This window comes from Notolepis coatsorum, assembly GCF_963971535.1.
Source record: "Notolepis coatsorum genome assembly, chromosome: 13".
NCBI classification, from domain to species: Eukaryota; Metazoa; Chordata; class Actinopteri; order Aulopiformes; family Paralepididae; genus Notolepis; species Notolepis coatsorum.
In genome coordinates, this window is record NC_140177.1 from 9,478,273 (window position 1) to 9,498,161 (window position 19,889).

At 41.7% G+C, this 19,889-nt stretch overlaps 1 pseudogene across 1 annotated transcript; it reads left to right on the forward strand.

The window, feature by feature from the left end:
- The first annotated feature begins 11,071 nt into the window (after positions 1 to 11,071).
- On the forward strand, positions 11,072 to 12,751 carry LOC311238894 (tripartite motif-containing protein 16-like; annotated as a pseudogene). The gene has a single exon. The product of its transcript is annotated as a tripartite motif-containing protein 16-like (transcript).
- The last annotated feature ends 7,138 nt before the right edge of the window (positions 12,752 to 19,889 follow it).

The following is a 19,889-nucleotide window of genomic DNA, read 5'->3' on the forward strand; positions in this document are numbered from 1 at the left end:
GTCTCTAAAATCTCTAAAAACAACCACAAGTAGTGCAGTTCATTACTTAAATAGGTATGTGACTGGCAAGGGACATGAATCTTGCATACAGGGCACACAAAATCCAAACTTTAACAAGAAATGCTTTTAGACTAATTCTTTCTTTATTTGCCCATAATGTAAAACAAAAAGAACAAGGACATAACCATATAACCGATATGAAGCAGTCCGAGACCAGGCAGCGCTGGTGTGGACTCAGATTACAGGGAAAGCTAGAAACCAACCTAGAAACACCTAGAAACCAACATAACAAATAGATATAATGCATACAAACACCTGTACATATTTGTGGAACCAAATAAATAAATGTATTATTATTATTATTATTATTATTATTATTATTATTATTATTATTATTATTATTATTATTATTATTATTATTATTATAATTATTCGTGTGTGTGTGCGTGCGTGTGTGTGTGTGTGTGCACTGCACACGTGTCACAGTTCCAGCATCATGTCTGCTGGCCACTTTTTCAGATCCACACACACACACACACACACACACACACACACACACACACTATTGCATTAATCAGAACTAAGTACAAGGAACTCTGCATGAATGAAAAGGGCTTTATAAATAAAATGAATTATTATTATTATTACCTTATTTGCATATTGTCTCGTTATTAGATAGATAGATAGATTGATTGATAGATAATTAATACTTTATTGATCCCGGAGGGGAATTTAAGTAGCCATACGATGGAGTTCTTTTTACAGAGTAAAATTAGCGGCTTAAATTTAGTGAACAGCATTTCTTCCTTGGCGATGCAATATGCCACATTCATCTTAAACTTTACCTCACGGAGATCAGCATCATCCGCTCTGGTCGTCTGTTTACTCAGCGAGTGCAAGAGGGTGCCGGCCCGCGCTCAGGAGTTTGTTTAGCGTTGAAGGCATCCCGGGCAAGAATGTGTCGATGGGACGTATTGTGTTTATTAATGTTATCCCTTTTTAGGATATTGTTACCCGCGAGTCAAGGGATTCTCTGATCGGATCTTTTCCGGAGTCTCCCGGCACCAGTGACAGAATAATAATAGCTGTGCTTCCTCATTAAAAAATATCCACGGAAAATCATTTTCCCACTCTGCGTTATATCTGTACATCTTGTTAATCTTCTCCTTTTGTCTCGTTTCTATTAACGGTGGTCCCTCTCGGGCTCGTTTGGGGTTTTGATCTTGTACTTCTTTTGTTGGATTTAATACCTTAAAAAAGCGCTTCATCTTGTCGAAGTCACTCAGTCAGTGTACATTGAGCTCGCAACTTAGTCGCGGGGATATTGTTCGCTAGGGATTATGGGATTTGGTGTTTGATTATGGACTCTACGCGAGACGGGACATTGTTTTTAATCGCACGAGACTACAAGTACCAAGTGGATAGCGTGGCGCTGTGGTCCATTCAATTTACCGTCACACTTTATTTTTTTTTGCTTGCTCCACGGGCCATCGCACCAGTGCTACTGAAGTCAATTCATTCATCGCACAGACTGACGTCAGTGTCGCACGTGCGACATATATGTCGCAATGTACAGGCCTGATTTAGGCCATATCGCCCAGCCCTACGTGAAACACTGCAAACCACTGATTGGTCAGAAGAGAGACGCGTCACACGTTGTAGCGTCCTGCACAAAAGCAGAACGCCGCCATCTTTACTGGCTCGCTAAGTAAGGATGCATTCAGGATTTGTTTGCAACAGGACCGTGCAATAAACAAAAAAACACTGTGTATTCTGCCTCATTTATTGATGAAACAAAACCGACATCAACCCATGAATTTACCACCGAGCGGAGAGTTTAGTGTCACAAAAATATCGCTGATGTGTTAAACTTGTTGTTGCTAACGTCAGCAGATAGACACGAGAGGTAACGTTAAACCTGGGTTGCTTGGTAGAATAGACACAATAAGAGGTGACGTTAGCTTTAGCAGAATAGACACAACGAGAGTCTGGTTAATGTTGTTATTGATTGATTGATTGAAACTGTGTTAAAGTCTGGCTTGCTGCAAGCCCTCGGACATAGCTATATGCTCACGGAGCTTTCAGTGTACACAAGCGTCCCCACACGGAGACAAACTGAGTAGTACCTGCAGTGGAAAAGGAACGAAGTACCATGTACCTAAAGCGGGTCGAGTCGAGTGGGTAATATGCAGTAGCCATTAGACTAGAGGCAGGCTATATGCTATAAAGAGTAGGGGGAAAAAATGCTTTCAAACTTATTTTTTTATTATTGCGGTAATACCGTCCGCGGTAGGAAATATTTCGCAAATTTGTGCGGTAAGGAAAACATCAATACCGCGGCAGCTCTAATTACACATGGGCAAAACAGAGTCCATTCTCTTCGGTTCAAACAACAAACCCAGCAAGACCGACGGCTTCTCAGTTACAATGGGTGACAATATTGTCACAAGGAAAGATGAAATTACATACCTGGGTTCCATCCTAGAGGCTAATCTCTCCTGTGACAAAATGGCATCCAATGTAATAAAAAAAGTCAACCAACGAACTCGATTCGTGTACCGGATCTCCTCTCTGGTAAACAAGAATACCCTGAAGACTCTGGCAGGAGCACTCATTCAAGGGTACTACGACTATGCTTGCACCTCATGGTACCAAAGCACCTCAAAGGCGCTAAAAACAAAATTACAAACATCTCAAAACAAACTGGTCAGACTACTGCTTGACCTTACTCCTAGAACCCACCTAACCCCTGCCCACTTTGACAACCTAGGATGGCTTAGAGTAGACGACAGAGTAGTACAGCAACTTGCAATGGGCCTGGTCTACAAGATACACTACACGACCAAGGTACCCATGTACATGTCAAAATACTTCCCAAAGGTCAGTGAATACCACGATCACAACACCAGAGGGAGCTCCACAAATCATGTTTTTTTTTTATCCACTTTTTCTCCCATTTTCCTATATTTTCTCCCATCCCAATTTCGTATCATCCAATTCAACCCTCCCCTGTCACGAACGCTGTTTTTTGCGTCCCACAAGCCGACTGCAATGTGGACTAAGTCATACATAGCACATGTCCCCTCCGGTACTCGAGGTAACAGCAGTCGCATCTTTTCACCTGCGCAGCTCGATCTCTCAGTGGCGAGGAGTAACGCGTGGGAGGCTCACGCTGCCCCTGACACTTCCTGATTCTACTGCGCAGGCGCACCAACCGACCTGTAGGAGTCGCTGTCCACAACACCCGATCCCCACCCATCAGTTTCCCACCCCCTAATACGGCCAATGTGTATTAGTATGAATGACCAGCTAAACTGAAAGCAATGTGGAGCGCTGGGCTCGAACAGGCAAGCCCAGCGTCTCCGTCATTCGTGGCGAGCGCCTTGCCCACTACGCCACGTAGCCGCCCTGCTCCACAAATCATGTTAAACCCAGATTCGGCTCAAACAAGGGACTAAACACGTTTTCGCAATTATGCCACATCAATGTGGAACGCCCAACCTAAAGCTGTAAAGGAATGTGAATCACTACCCTCTTTCAAAACCACTCTCAAGGAACACCTACGGGAGACTGCAATTCGAAACTGGCCCCTGTAAATGTCCTAACACAACCCTCTCCAATGTACAGTAATTTACCTAGTATGGTTGTCAATATTCCAATGTACAGTTTTGCTTGTTTGTACAGTGTTTCCCCCCCTCCAATGTACAGTAATTTACCTAGTATGGTTGTCAATATTCCAATGTACAGTTTTGCTTGCACAGTGTCCCCCCCCCACACAACCCCACCCAACCTCCTCCAATGTACAGTTTTTACGTCAAATGTATATACTCCCTTTTCTGGACTCTTTTTGTATCACAAACAGTACTGTATTTGCAAATCTGGTATGTCATGAATGTATAGATGTAGCAGTACTGTCTATCTGTATGTCGTGTATGTCATATGATGAATTGAAAATGGGGGACCCTGATGTAAACAAGACGAAAGTCTTTCTCAGGTCTGCATCCCCTTAACAATTGTATGTATTGAGCTGTACTGTACTGTACCCATTCTGCAATCTGTTAATAAACTTTTCAATCAAAGGGATATGTTAGAAGTAAACGACCTGACTTGTCTACAACATGGCAGAACTCTAAACACTCTGTTGTATTTACTTCCCGATCAGCTGCTACACTCCAGCTGCACACATTTAGCTCGTGTTAGCTAGTGAACATCTATAGCGTTTTAACGTGCTAACGGCTGTTAAGATGACGGTTTGCTTGCATTCGTCAAACATGTAACCGACTTGAGGTAACGTTAGCTATAAACTGAGAACGCGTGTTGGTATATTCCTGACCCGGCAGGTCCATCTCACTTAGCCCACCGTCTGCTGGTCTCCCGGCTAACAGAGCTAACAGTTAGCTAACAGAGCTAACAGTAGCTAACAGAGCTAACAGTTAGATAACAGAGCTAACAGTTAGCAGCTAAAGCTCGTCTCCTCGACACACAGCTAACTGTAAGGCCGCGACATGTCTCCCAACAAAACAATAACAATAAGCTGAAATACAAATAAGTCACAATTTAATATTCAGTGTTAGTTAGTCAAACAAAAGCCCCGTTTGATTTACCTGTGTACTTTTGGCGTAAGGTTTAGCGGCGATATGATATCTTCTGCTTCTGCTTCTCCCTCCAGTCGTGACGTGTCTCCTGTGACGCCGGAGACCTGAATGCCTTCTACCATAGATATCTATAGAACATCTATGCCTTCTACAACAGAACTGCGTTTCCGCGTCTCTGATTGGCCAGGTCATTTCTGGTCATGTGTCATGTACGCCCAATCGTGGGACCGCAAGTGTCTACACTGGTTAAGCTTAGGCGCTCGTTCGAAGTTGGTTAAGGAAAGAGTTTGTCTTAGAGCAGGGCGATAGAACGCCAGGTAGTTTGCAGCATAGATATCTATAGTTTGCAGTCTGTTAGACCCGGAAATAGGAGCAGAACTTGCTGTCCCACGATTGGCGCACATGTCACATGACCTGGCCAATCGGAGCGCAAAACTCGAACGCGGAAGCACTCTTCGGCTGCCCAAAGTATTCCGAGAGCTGTCATGCAGCGCAGCGCCACCAGAGGGAGCACTATTGTTTGATTGAAAACTTTATTAACAGATTACAGAATGGGTAAGGGGATGCAGACCAGAGAAACACTTTCGTCTTGTTTACATCAGGGTCCCCCATTTTCAATTCATCATAACATATATGACATACATGACATACAGATACAGACAGTACTGCTACATCTATACATTTATGACATACCAGATTTGCAAATACAGTACTGTTTGTGATACAAAAATAGTCTAAAAAAAGAGAGTATACACATTTGACGTAGAAACAGTACATTGGAGGAGGTGGGGTTGGGGGGGTACTGTACATAGGATGTGGGGGGGGGGGGGGGGGGGGGGGGGTTGTATGTGTCACAGCCTACCGCTTCAGAGATCACCGGCAAAAAAATATCAAATTCATATACGGTAGTAATTTTAGCACAAGTAATTTTAGCACAAGTTTATACAACAATAGATATTAATGCAAAAAAACAAGAAAAATAATGTGCCATTGTATATAGATAATTTGATTTAGCTGTAACAATACTGCATTCAAATTGTGCATCAAAATATCAATATTGCAATTATATATTTACTATTATAATATGATAAAGATGGACAAGAAATAAAATAAACGGCAAGAAATAAATAATTTGCTTATTTCAATTCAGAAGGAACAACGAAACCACCCCAGATAATGAACACGTTGTATGTATTTCTTCAATATGTCATGATAATAATAATGTGTACAAAAAAACAAAAAACAAACCCTCAAGTATAAAACAAATATTAGTAGTACTAATTATTAGAAATCACCTCTCAGCATGTTCACTAAACTGCATTATTGACAATACAGACATTCAAAGCATGGAATCACTGGGGCAGAACAATGCTGGAGCCAATTTAATTCAAATATTAGATAAATACAGAGCCAATTTTATTCAAATATTAGATAAATACAAATATAATAAATAGACATTACGTTACAAACATTACTTGAACTGACAGGAGATTAATATATATATATATATATATATATATAGACACCAACACTGATATGAGAGGAACACTGCCAGGCTGGTGACCCTGTTAGAAGTAACTGTTCTTCATGTATATCACTGAAAAACAGAGTGGATTATATTATAAAGATGCATCACTTGACTTCACAGATATGTCTCCCCTCTCCACCTCCCTCACTCCCTCGTTCACGTCTCACATGGTCTCACATCACAGACATGTCTCCCCTCTCCACCTCCCTCACTCCCTCGTTCACGTCTCACATGGTCTCATGTTTTTATCAGTTGTTGTGGACGGCACACACACACACACACACACACACACACACACACACACACACACACACACACACACACACACACACACACACACACACACACACACACACACACACACACACACACACACACACACACTTTCATATTTCATCACTTATGGAATGCTTCTGAGGAAGACGGTAGATTTCAGTCGAACCATTAAGGTAAAGAAAAGTCTATACATATGAACGTCTTATAGTAATTTAAGTTAAGACTATTAAGACTAGATGAACCTTTTCCAATCAATTAAAAAAGAAACAAAAAATAGTTACCAATAAATTATCACGATGTACAATGTTGCTGCACATCTATTACTTCTAGTCAGTTTAGTTCTTCTAGTAAAGCTGTGAAACCTTAAAGCACACGCTGATCAAAGGAGAATGCCCCAGTCCAGGATGGGGTGAGTGCGCAGTGGACTCTGAAGCGTGGCGTGGTGCGACTGCTGTGAACTGGTGAACTGCATCCCCTTAACAATTGTGTGTATTGAGCTGTACTGTACTGTACCCATTCTGCAATCTGTTAATAAAGTTTTCAATCAATCAATCAAACTCAGTGTTTCATTGTCTCCAACATGATGATGTCTCTGCTCCGACTCACAACAAAGTAACACACTTAACCCCAACCCGATCACACGTGTGTTGTGTTTAACTGGTCCTTTGATCAGGGTTTTGTAGCAGAGAAGCGAGTTAAAAGAGCTCCTCAATGTAAACAGTCTGGCTGCAGAAACGTTAGCTGCTAGTTTTAACAGCGACGCGCGGCCATCTTAGATGACGTCACTCGCTCCGATCAACCCGTAAACTGCTCCCCTTGATTGAATTACGACATCTGTGTCGCAAAACAGAGAGGCAATGGAAATCTTCCAACCTCCTTCTTCTTTTATATTTTATTGGCGGTTGGCATCACTTACCATGAGCATTACCACCATCTACTGATAAGGAGTGTGGATCTGAACTTTCTAAATCCTATAAAATAAACCTGTTGTTCTCAGAAAATAAAATAAACTCTTCATACAAACTTCTCCAGAATTTCTTTGCAATATGTCAGTTATTTTAAGTGCAATCTTTTCACTCTGCAATTTCCTGATAAGAACTGTTCTTTGCCGTTGATATAATGGACACAGTTCTACCGTTTCTGGACTAACACCGCACTCACATACTTCCATTAGTATGCTTTTTTAACTTTACTAACGTACTGTTCAACCCTGTATGTCCCAACCTCATTCTTGTAAATGTAACAAGTGTTAAATGTACATTGTTTATTATTTTGTAGGATTGAAATGTCACCAAATCCTGTGTTTACAAATGTTAGGAATACTGTTGGTTGCACTTGTGTTTATGATTTATTTATACCAAAGACACTTTTATATGAACCGTCACTTTAAGAAAGTTCACGGTCAAGAGCTTTGCTTCCGGTTCACTCGACCAGCTCATTGTCTAGCAGTGATGCCACAGATTACTTGTAAAAATAATCGGATTACTCCTTTAAAAAGTAATCTAGTTACTTTACTGATTACTTGATTATCAAAGTAACTTAGTTACTTTGAAAGTAACTAGGCTACAAAGTCGTCGTCGTCCCCCCTGCTGCTGCCACAACATAAGAATGACAACAGTTTTTAATTTTTTTTAAATAATGCTTTATTGAAAGTGCATAATGTCATAAAACATGATTGGCTGCTCTGACAGGTCATCATGAGACGTCCCATCTCCGGTCTAGCTGACTGTACCCCTGGCTCTCTTATCATCAGCATTATGAGATAGTAACTAAATAGTAACGCACAGCCACTTGGAAAAGTAACTGTAATCAAATTACTGGCTTGTAAAAAGTAACAAGTTAGATTACTATTTACTGAAAAAAGTAATCAGATTAGAGTAACTAGTTACTTAGTAACTAGTTACTGGCATCACTGTTGTCTAGAGTCTAGAGAGTAATTTCCCGGTTCTAAGTCACTTCACGCCAGAACGCTCAACCTAAGAGGTAACGATATTGATTAACATGTAGCACTTTGTGGATTCATATGTTGTAAATATTCAGATAAGAATTCTATGTTAGTAATTGAGTAATGTTGACTCAGTATTGTTGTTACAAATGTTTTGGGTAAATTTTATGCACAATTGGATGTTTTGGGTGAAATTTGCCATCAAATACAGTTAGTCATTCATGGTTCTTTGTCGACAGATTTGACTCAGGACTGGAAACAAATGTAATGCCGTCTTTTGTGGTGCTTTTGCCATTCATTGTGTGCACTGCAGGTATGTGTATTCTAAAATGTTTCTTTCATGTTTATGTATTCACTTTATTTATTCACTTTTGCCATTCAATGGGCCTCATGCATGAAGCGATATAAGAACAGATTTTGTTCTTAACTAGCATTTCCTCTTACTTTGTTCTTACCTGGGATTCAGCAAAGTTTTCTTATTGTTGCTTTTTTCTCAGGCAAGAACAAATTATAAGAGTGGTCGAGAGCACTCTTACCGAAATAAGAAATTCTTACCCGCAAAAAATTTAATAAAAAAAAAGCTTACCATTGGTTAATTGCCCCCAAATACGACTTTAAAAATACAGAACTTTTCAATAATAATAATAATTATTATTATTATAACTTATTGCATGCGTTCTGTCTGAAATGGATTATATCAGTTATACTCTGGCCGCCCAGGCCATTGATTGAAGATTTTACTAACAGATTGCAGAATGGGTACAATACAGTACAGCTCAATACACACAATTGTTAAGAGGAGGCAGACCAGAGAAAGACTTTCGTCTTGTTTACATCAGGGTCCCCCATTTTCAATTCATAATGACATTTATGACATACACAACATACAGATATACAGATATATATCATGACATTTATGACATGACATACAGATATGCAGTACTGTATACGTAGCATAGAACGCATATTTAGAGATCGTCTATATCAGTGGTTCCCAAACTTCTGTTTTATGCGGACCACTAGATTGTTATCAAGAACATTTGCGGACCACCTCGTATGCAAACAGTAAAACATAAATAAATAAACAACTGACTTAAACCCAGTAATACACAAGACCCTTTTCTTGGACCAAGTAGGTTTCGTCGATAATCCAATGTACAGTTACCCCCACCCCGTCTACCCATCACCCCCCACCCCACCCACCCAACCCCCTCCAATGTACATTCCCCCACCCCACCATTCAAAACCGCTCTTAAAGAGCACCTACGGAAGGCTGCAATTCGAAACTGGCCACCGTAAATGTCCAACCCCCCCACCCCCTCCTAATAGACAGTCTCCTCCCCACCGCATGTATATATTCTCTCCCCACCGTATGTATATTTCTCTCCCACCCACCCACCCCCTCCTAATGTACAGTCCCCTCCCCATTATATATACTCTGTCAGGATCTATGGGTAACAGTCAGTGATGCCACAGGTTTAAATCCAGTAAAGAAATCCAGCTTTTGCTGTTTGGCTGGTGGACCTCCGAGTCCTCCTGTACCTAGTCGAAGCGTCGGCTAGTGTTGTGATTCCAGATGCTTTCAATGCAATTGGATGTGTTGTTTTAGCGGTAGACAGTATTTTGTTTCCTCCGCATATGAATGTTTTTTTCACCCGGCTTAGCTGACACAAACGTGAAGTAGTGACTGAGGCTACGTTTAGACAAGCGTTTTGGGATGGAAGTCTGAACAGAAACCGCAAAGGTCGTCTTGTGGTTTCACTTTTAATTTTGCGTTTAGACAAGCGTTTTGGGGTGGAATTCTCCGTGCAAATGAGGCTGTAACGACGGAGCCCCGCTGTCACACGATTGGCGCATATGTCACATGACGTGCTGTGAAGACCCGCCCTACTCTGCCTCTGATTCGCAGACTGTGGATGGGGAATGTGATTGGACCAAAGCAGAGTCACTCACAGACAGAGGGTCCAGTCACGCCGCGGGACACATTCTTGTGTATTTAACCCTTTCACTGCCACACAACGTCACTTCCAAATAAGAAAAACAGCTCGAAAACGAAAGAAAATACTGCATTCTGCCTGCATTATGAGATAGTAACGAAATAGTAACGCACAGCCACTTGGACAAGTAACTGCAATCAGATTACTGGCTTGTAAAGATTAACGCGTTAGATTACTATTTTCGGGAAAAAGTAATCAGATTACAGTAACACGTTACTTAGTAACGCGTTACTGGCATCACTGGTAACAGTACTGTATATTTGCATATCGTATATGTCACAAATGTAACAGTACTAAATACCTGTATGCCATGTATGTCCCTATGTCATAATAAATGTCATGATGTCATGTATGTTGTGTATGTCATAAATGTCACTATGAAATGAAAATGGGGGACCCTGATGTAAACAAGACAAACGTCTTTCTCTGGTCTGCATCCCCTTAACAATTGTGTGTATTGAGCCGTACTGTATTGTACCCATTCTGCAATCTGTTAAATAAAGTTTTCATTCATTCATCATTCATCATTCTATCTATGAATCACAGTAAAATAGACACTGCCTCTTTAAAGCGACTCCTCCCCTGGGCAGCTATAACCAGGAAGCACCTCCCACCCCGTGACGCGTTCAGAGTTCACTCTACAACCAGGAAGCACCTCCCACGCGATACCCGATACGTGTTCAGAGTTCACTCTTCCTGAGAAAACAAAACGTTGTCTTTGTAGAATACAATGGCGCAGCAAGGAGTTGATCTGGACCGGGACCAGTTCTGCTGTTCTCTCTGTCTGGATGTACTGAAGGATCCGGTAACTATTCCCTGTGGACACAGCTACTGTATGGGCTGTATTACAGACTGCTGGGATCACGGTGATCAGAAGGGGATCTACACATGTCCCCAGTGCAGGGAGACTTTTACTCCGAGGCCTGTTCTGAAGAAAAGCAACATGCTGGCTGAAGTGATAGAACAACTAATGAAGACAGGACTCCAAGCTGCTCCTCCTGATCACTGTTATGCTGGACCTGAAGACGTGGCCTGTGATGTCTGCACTGGGAGAAAGCAGAAAGCCCTCAAGTCCTGCCTGGTATGTCTGGCTTCTTACTGTGAAACTCACCTCCAGCCTCACTATCAATCTGATACCTTTAAGAAACACAAGCTGGTCAAAGCCTCCACACGGCTTCAGGAGAACACCTGCTCTCGTCATGACAGGATTCTGGATGTTTTCTGTCGTACTGATCAGCAGTGCATCTGTTCTTTGTGTTCCATGGATGAACATAAAGGCCATGATACAGTCTCAGCTGCAGCAGAAAGGACGGAGAGACAGAAAGAGCTTGGCATGAGTCAGCAGAAAGTCCACCAGAGAGTCTGGGAGAGAGAGAAGCGACTCAAAGAGGCCCAACGGGCTGTTGATTCTCTCAATCGCTCTGCTGATAAAGCAGTGGAGGACGGTGAGAGAATGTTCACTGAGCTGATACGCTCCTTGGAGACGAGGCGCTCTGAGCTGAAGAAGGTCATCAGAGCCCAACAGAGGACCACAGTGACTCAGGCTGAAGAAGTGCAGAAGAGACTGGAGCAGGAGATAGCGGACCTGAGGAGGAGAGACACTGAGCTGGAGCAGCTCTCACACACAGAGGACCACATCCACTTTCTACAGAGTTACCCCCCCCCCCTCTCCAGTCCCAGTGAGTCTACAGACTCACCCAGCATCAGTGTCCGTCCTCTCCTGTACTTTGCAGATGTGACTGAGGTCGTGTCTGAGCTGAGAGACAAACTTCAGGACGTTCTGGAAGAGCAGTGGCCCAGAATCTCAACAACAGTGAATGCAGTTAATGTTTTACTGCCACCACCAGAGCCCAAGACCAGAGCTGACTTCTTACAATATTCCTCTCAGATCACACTGGACCCAAACACAACACACACACGTCTGTCTTTGTCTGAGAGGAACAGAAAAGCAACATATGTGTATGAAAATAACTTATATCCTAAACACCCAGAAAGATTCATTGCATGGCCTCAGGTTCTGGGTAGAGAAGGTCTGACTGGACGCTGTTACTGGGAGGTGGAGTGGAGTGAAGGGGTTTCTGTAGCAGCCTCCTACAAAGACATTAGCAGAACAGGGACTGGGGAGGACTGTGGATTTGGATACAATTCTAAATCCTGGGCTTTAGAGTCTCAGTGCACACAAAGTGATTAACTCTTCGGACACAATTACAACTACATAACAGTACCGGGCCCCTGGTCCTCCAGAATAGGAGTGTACCTGGATCACAGGGCAGGTACTCTGTCCTTCTACAGCGTCTCTGACACCATGACCCTCCTGCACAGAGTCAACACCACATTCACTCAGCCTCTCTATCCTGGACTTTTGCTTTATTCATGCTCTGCGAAGGCTGAGTTCTGTGAGCTGAAGTAGAGATCAGTGACATTCACAGCTCCTCTACCCAGGGTTTGGGGTTTAAATTGATCTTGAAGATGCTGAGTTGTGAAAGATGAGATCATTAGGAGTTACATTCACTCAGTCACTCTATCATTGTCCTGAGGGACACAGTTTATGGATATTTGCATATTCACATATTTGATTCCCATCTTCAATACCTCTGTTCCTTTTGCATGTGGGGAAGTCAAACTCTTTATTTTCATACTCTGGGTAGGTTGGACAACAATATGCAACCATTGTATTTGTATTTGATCACCTTTGGTTATTTTGGTCATTACTGTGGGATTTGGGTCTTTTGATTTGATTTGATTTGATTTTATTGATGGATTAAAAACACACAACAAGGATCCAAAGGATAACATGAGAAAGAGTAAAACCCTTATTTCCGTCATGGTCCCAGGGCTGTTAGGCCACAACAAAAAAACACGACAATAACACAACACTCATACATTTAAAACATTATAAGACTAACCTAACGCTAAAATTGTATACCCCACAATAACTAAAAACTGACAATAACACAACACTCATACATTTAAAACATTATAAGACTAACCTAACGCTAAAATTGTATACCCCACAATAACTAAAAACTGATTGGAAACCCATTCAAACTATAGGGGGCTATTCCTCTATTCTGTCCATGAGCCACTTCCTGACACTTCTCTTGAAGCTGTGGAGGCTCGAGCTCTGCTTGATGGGGAGAGGCAGCTTGTTCCAATCCTGGGCTCCAGAGAAAGTAAGGGAGCATTGGCCCAGTTTCGATCGGAAAGAAGCAGGCTTCAGGTTTGCTATGCTTGCTCTAGTTCTGTGGTTGTGGGATTCGTTGACCGGGGTGAAGTAGTTTTGGAGGTATCTAGGGGACCTTTGGTTTATAATATTGTGCACTATGTTCAGTCTGAGCTGGGTAACTCTGGCCTCTATAGGAAGCCAGTTTAGCTCCTGGAAGTGACTCCTCCCTATGTGGGTGCGAGGGCCAAGACCCATTACCACCCTTACTAGCTTATTTTGGGAAACCTGAAGCTTCTTTTTTATGTTCACTGACAGGCCCTCGAACCACGATACGCTACCATAGTCAAAGTGGCAGAGTACTAGGCTATTTGCTAATAGCCTGAGGCTATCTCTGCCAAGGAGGTTGGCTTTCCTAGCTAGGTACCTGGTGCGGGCGTTGACTTTGCCCAGTACTTGGGAGGCCATAGCCTCCCCATCTAGGCTCCCGTCTATCATACAGCCTAGATACTTCGCTTTTTTTTGCTGTTTTAGGGTTACAGCTCCTAGCTGGATATTAAACTCCCGTGCTTTCCTGAGCTTGGGCTTGGAGGCTAATAGTACTGCCTCTGTTTTACCTAGGTGAAGAGAAAGCCTGTTGTCCGAAAGCCACCTGCTGACCCCTGCAAGTTCTTCACCTAGCATCTGTCTGTCTCTCCTCTGATGAAGGCCCTATGTAGCCGAAACATGTCTGTTTATTTTAAATTCTCTAAATAACGTGAGCCATAAAATAAAGGCATTTTAATATTTGTAGAGCTGCCTTGGATTTCAACTTTTTTATAACTATTTTACAGATTACTTTAGTTTTTCTACTTTAAGTGTAAATGCCATAAGAATACAGTAAATTACCGGGTCCGTCTCTTTGCTTAGGAAGAATGACCATTCATTGAATATTGTGCATTTTGTCTTTTGTTCTTTTATTCTTACTAAATAAACGTGGACATCTAAACCCAGAAGGACCCGTGTGGATATTTGATAGATCCTACTGTCTCTCTAGAAGCTCATACTGGCTGCATATCTTTTCTAGTGTCTATCTAGAAGCTCATACTGGCTGCATATCTTTTCTAGTGTCTATCTAGAAGCTCATTGGTTTGTAAATGTACTAGATTTTCTAGAGATTTTTAGTTTTGAATGTATGTTTTGTAATCTGTATATTGGCCTGGTGAATGATGTGTTGTTATCGTTGTATTAATTGTGATACTGCACACGATAATCATTAAATATAAGGATATTGAATGCATGGTGTAGTGGTTTAAGCCCTATAGTCATTTTGAAGGTTACGTTACACTGAAAAACAAAATCTTTTCATATTCTCTTTTTTATATTTTTACAAAATATTGATGTACCTTGCTCAAAGAAGTTATTGTTCCAAATGTTTTTTTTATTAACCATTTATTATAGATTCAGCAAGTCTTCTTTTAAACAACAACATATACAAATAATAAAAACATCAAGAAGAAAAGAAAGAAACAGTCAAAAGAATAAACAGCAGGCAGCTGTCTTAAGCCTGTGTGACCTCTAGCTTTTCTCTCATGTGGTTCATAAATGGACTCAGAACTGAGTCTCGGAGCTCCTCCCACCTGCACACTTCAGCACCGTTTTCAACTCTAAGTCATTTTCATTTAACGCTATTGGATTTCAATGGTAATTCATGACCGTTTCATATTTTTCCTTAAACATGTAAACAGATATTTGAGAAGCTAATTGCTGCTAATTGGAGGGAGGATATCTATACCTAAACCAGCATTGCTATTGGAATAGTTAGGTAGTGTAGTTTATCCTGTGGAATTCAAGGAAGCGTTCACTGATGATGGCATCCAGACGGCCTCTGCCTCCTCGTGAGAGTTGGACTTCTTCCATCTGCCCTCAGTCTTCACTTCAGGGGTGCTGCCCTCAGTCTTCACTTCAGGGGTGCTGCCCTCAGTCTTCACTTCAGGGGTGCTCCACGCAGGGCGACTCAGTCTTCACTTCAGGGGTGCTGCCCTCAGTCTTCACTTCAGGGGTGCTGCCCTCAGTCTTCACTTCAGGGGTGCTGCCCTCAGTCTTCACTTCAGGGGTGCTCCACGCAGGGCCTCAGTCTTCACTTCAGGGGTGCTCCACGCAGGGCGCCTCAGTCTTCACTTCAGGGGTGCTGCCCTCAGTCTTCACTTCAGGGGTGCTCCACGCAGGGCGACTCAGTCTTCACTTCAGGGGTGCTCCACGCAGGGCGCCTCAGTCTTCACTTCAGGGGTGCTCCACGCAGGGCGACTCAAACCTCCTTCCCGCAGTTTCTTCTTCACAGTGATGATGAAACTACGGTGAATAGACAGAATAGAATAGAAATACTTTTTATTATCCCGAGGGAAATTTGACACTGCAAAATCGCTCAACATTAAACATTTAGACAGAAGAGGTCACGAATAAGAATAACAAAACCAATCAAATTGCCTAAGAATAAGAATAGAATAAAATGTAAGAATAGAATAGAATAAAATATACAGTAAAAATATACTGAAAGATTTCCCAACTCCTTCTTTTCTCTGGCAAGACTCCTGCTCCTGGCTCTGTCCTGGTACCTGGAGGATGTAATGAGGCTGTGCCGCTGTCTGGGGTTGGCGTCTCTCTTGAGGCCCTGTGATTGATTGATTGATTGAAAAGTTTATTAGCAAATTGCAGAATGGGTACAATACAGTACGGCTCAATACACACAATTGTTAAGGGGATGCAGACCAGAGAAAGACTTTCGTCTTGTTTACATCAGGGTCCCCCATTTTCAATTCATCAATTCATGTCGTCGTCATCTTTGGACGCCAGCCTTGGACCAGGTCGGTGTGCCGTTGCAATGGCCAGGGGCTCCGGGAAGTTCTTTCTCCCCAGAAGCTCAGGAATCAGTTGAGACATAAGATGGGTGACGTCTCTCTACCCTCGGTAATGTTCACACAACGCAGAGTCAGAGCCCTGCTCCTGTCCTCCGAGTTCTGCCCCTCTGTGAGCGTTTCATTCATATGACCCTGTACATTATCTTCATTCATATGACCCTGTACATTATCTTCATTCATATGACCCTGTACATTATCTACATTCATATGACCCTGTACATTATCTTCATTCATATGACCCTGTACATTATCTTCATTCATATGACCCTGTACATTATCTACATTCATATGACCCTGTACATTATCTTCATTTATATGACCCTGTACATTATCTTCATTCATATGACCCTGTACATTATCTTCATTCATATGACCCTGTACATTATCTTCATTCATATGACCCTGTACATTATCCTCATTCATATGACCCTGTACATTATCTACATTCATATGACCCTGTACATTATCTTCATTCATATGATCCTGTACATTATCTTCATTCATATGACCCTGTACATTATCTTCATTCATGTGACCCTGTACATTATCTTCATTCATATGATCCTGTACATTATCTACATTCATATGACCCTGTACATTATCTTCATTCATATGACCCTGTACATTATCTACATTCATATGACCCTGTACATTATCTTCATTCATATGACCCTGTACATTATCCTCATTCATATGACCCTGTACATTATCTTCATTCATATGACCCTGTACATTATCTTCATTCATATGACCCTGTACATTATCTTCATTCATATGATCCTGTACATTATCTACATTCATATGACCCTGTACATTATCTACATTCATATGACCCTGTACATTATCCTCATTCATATGACCCTGTACATTATCTTCATTCATATGATCCTGTACATTATCTACATTAATATGACCCTGTACATTATCTACATTCATATGATCCTGTACATTATCTTCATTCATATGATCCTGTACATTATCTTCATTCATATGATCCTGTACATTATCTTCATTCATATGACCCTGTACATTATCCTCATTCATATGACCCTGTACATTATCTACATTCATATGACCCTGTACATTATCTACATTCATATGACCCTGTACATTATCTTCATTCATATGACCCTGTACATTATCTTCATTCATATGACCCTGTACATTATCCTCATTCATATGACCCTGTACATTATCTACATTCATATGACCCTGTACATTATCTACATTCATATGACCCTGTACATTATCTTCATTCATATGACCCTGTACATTATCTTCATTCATATGACCCTGTACATTATCTACATTCATATGACCCTGTACATTATCTTCATTCATATGATCCTGTACATTATCTTCATTCATATGACCCTGTACATTATCTTCATTCATATGACCCTGTACATTATCTTCATTCATATGATCCTGTACATTATCTTCATTCATATGACCCTGTACATTATCTTCATTCATGTGATCCTGTACATTATCTTCATTCATATGACCCTGTACATTATCTTCATTCATATGACCCTGTACATTATCTTCATTCATATGACCCTGTACATTATTATCTTCAGAGACGCTGACCCGTGTCTCCAGCTCGGACACGTGATCCCCCAGACTGTCCAGTTGTGTCTGGATTACATCCAGTTGGTTGTATATATGGGGTCCACCTTAGAATCCAATGTAGTGCTGAACCCCTGGATAGCCTCCACGGTGTCTCCAGGTGGATTTGCACCGGCAACGCCACCTCCACCGGGCTCGCCATGACGCCGGTTGATTGCAGGTGTGCCCGGTGTGTAGAAGACACTCCTGTCAGAACACCTGTCAGAACACTGTCCGAGGCGAGAAAAGCACCGTTTTGCCTCAACAAGGAAGACTATTGAAATAAAAATTAGTTCAGGATCAAAATTAAAAGAGCGATTGTCAAAGTCGAGCTAAAAGTTCATCTTATTCGCCTGAGCATGTTCGTGCGCTGCCTCACTCTGTGATGAACCCTAACCCATCCAAGCTACCTCTGTGATGACGTCAGGACGGTCCATAATGCCGCTCCAGCAGTAGTAACATCTCTCCACTAGAGGGGGCTCTACAACCAACTTATAATAATGTAAACAGATACTTTGTAACAAGAAAGCCTGTTTAACCTTCTCTTCCTCATTCAATTACAGTGTGAACACATTATGAGTGCATTATAATCATTACAATCAGAATTGTTAGTTATTAGTTGTTATTAGTCATTATTATGTCATTATTACGCTTTGGCAACATTGTATATATTACATTCATGACTAGAATAAAGACTATTGAATTTAATTTAATTGCAATTCAATGGATTCTGGGTGGCTACATCTGTAAAATTATTACCTGATTGAACGATTATTTTGTAATTTAATGAGTTTCTGTTGATTGTTTTACTGTTATTGCTAATGTTATGGATTATGGTATTTTTTATTGTGTATATGTTATTGTTTGTATGTTGGACTTGCTTTGGCAATAAGTACGTTGATATTTCATGTCAATAAAGCCTATTTTGGATTTGAATTTGAGAGAGGAGAGAGAGAGACAAGGAGAGAGAGAGACAGAGACACAGAGACAGAGAGAGAGACACACAGAGAGAGAGACACACAGAGAGAGAGAGACACACAGAGAGAGAGACACACACAGAGAGAGACAGACAGACTGCCACCACTCCTAATATACTGCTGTCTCAACCAGAATACACTCACACACACACACACTCATACATACACACACACATACATATACCCAGACACAACCACACACACAAACACACACACATTACCGCACACACACACACACACACTCATACACTCATACATACCCAGACACAACCACACACACACTCATACATACCCAGACACAGCCACACACACACAGACACACGCACGCACACACACGCACACACAGACACACACACAGACACACGCACGCATTACCACACACACAGACACACGCATGCATACATACACGCGCACAAACAGATACATACACACACATTTGAATACTTTATTTGGTTCCACAAATTATATTACATAAACAGGGAATCAAATGTATCGGGCCAAGCAGCACTGAACACTTAAGGGACACATAGCACCTCCTTCTCCACGCGGCTAAGCTGCCAGTAATAGCTGAGACAGAGCAATATGTGGCCATTTGTTCGACTCTTCTCTTTGACATTGCAGCAATTGTCAGACCGGTCATGGTGCATTTATATACATGGCCAAGACTTCAGAACACAAGTACACTATATCAACACTTGTACCCAAGGCTGGTTATCACATCGAGCAATGGTTGGTATTTTATATACTTGTCCCGGAAAGCCTGGTCCATGTACAGGTCAAAGGCACAGCCTACTTCTATGACCAGGGCCCTGTTTCTTGTACGTGGTTCAACTAAGTCGATCAAGATGTCATTATCCAGCTTCAGTTAACCCGATGTTTGAAGCCGGGATTTTCCTGTTC